Here is a 1,768-nt window from a genome sequence, read left to right on the forward strand (position 1 = left end):
AAACCAAAGAGAATTCCTGCCGGGAGGGGTGGTCCCCTCTCCTACAGACTCATCAGTGTTGTCAGCCATCTGGGCGACTTTCCACATTCAGGTCACTACATCAGTGATGTCTATGACTTTAGGACCCAGTCCTGGTTCGTCTGCAGTGATCTCCAGGTGCATCCCACCCAAGAGGACAATTTGCAACGGGCCAAGAGTGACGACGCCTACATCTGCACCGCGACACCTTCAACACACTGTGTAGGAATGCAGAGCCTTTGAGAGAGAACAAATGAATGCCATTCGGGGGGAAATACACCCCGAAGCAATTTCTGAGATTATTAAACTGTTCATAACCATTGACAATCTTTCACACGTGTGAAAATTGTTCTCAGGAAGATATACCTTTCTCACAATCTTTCACAAATGAACCCAATGTCATCCTAGGTTGGACGGGCAAAGAAGAGGAAGCTGCCCAACCAAGCAGCCGCTCTGCGTGGAGGACCCTCCCCATCCCTACAGGCTCATCAATGTCATCAGCCACTGGGGTTACTCTCCAAACTAGGGTCCCTCCATCAGCAAGGTCGACGACTCTAAGGCGCAGGCCCGGTTCACCTGCAATGATCACCAGGTCCAGCCCACACACGAGGACAGCGTGAGTCTGGACAATAGCGACAGCAGCTACATATTCCTCTTCATACACAATGACATATCCGGCATACCGTGGAGAAACACAGAGATTTCAGGAAAGAACTGCTCTGTGATATTGGGGGGAGGGGCATGGGAAACCCCCAGAAGTTGATTCATTGCTGTCATGATGAAACAATCTGTGAAATGTACCATTACACACACACAGACAGACACAGACGGACACACACAGACAGACAGACAGACACACACACACAGACAGAGACACATAGAAATACAACCACAGACACAGAGAGACAAACAGACACACACACAGACAAAGACAGACACAGACACATACACACAGATACACAAGACACAGACAGACACACACAGACCGACAGACACAGACGGACACACACAGACCGCCGACACACACACACACACACACACACACACACACACACACACTCCCTGCCCCGCACCTGCTGAGTGGAAAGAGGATGGACCGGAGACAGTGCGGAGTGAGCAGATCCAGGCGCCTCTGCTCAACTCGGACCATGATAAGGGAACTCATGGGCCTGCTAAAGACTCGGTCTCAGCTGCATCAGGGAGTCCGGAGCCCAGAGTGGAAGGTGCATGCTCACTTGTGTCACTTCAGGCCTAATCCTTCAGCGCACACACTGTTTCCTGAGGAGGTGGGAGATGAGGGCCACCATCTGGTGAAAGCAGGATTGTAAAATCAAATCCCACAGGGACCCTGTTAGCAGGGAGTTTGGACTCAGAAGTTCAGTAGAGACTCGCTCAATGATCATCTTTTTCTCATACCACCAGGCTGCTGACTCTACTGGGGTGAGCGACACCCTGTTACTCAGGCCTCGGGATCACAGAGAAATGCACGTCCACGAGGGTTGTTCATAGGTCCCCAGGATCAGCAGCTGAGGCTCCTCTAAGAAGACTGAGTCTGAAAATAACCTGGGATACCAGGTCCAGCTGTTCGTTTCTATGTTTGGGAGCTGGGTCAAAACCCATAGTACCCAATTTACCCTCGTGGGTTGCAAAGGACTCACAGCTGACCCAGCAGCGGGTCAGCTAGGACTCTCCATACCCAGGGGGTAGACGGGGCTTCCTCCTGTCCTGAGCTGCTGGTGTGTTTTGCCAG

This window comes from Elephantulus edwardii, unplaced genomic scaffold, assembly GCF_000299155.1.
Source record: "Elephantulus edwardii isolate Elephantulus edwardi_28Jun2011 unplaced genomic scaffold, EleEdw1.0 scaffold00146, whole genome shotgun sequence".
In the NCBI taxonomy this organism is placed as follows: domain Eukaryota; kingdom Metazoa; phylum Chordata; class Mammalia; order Macroscelidea; family Macroscelididae; genus Elephantulus; species Elephantulus edwardii.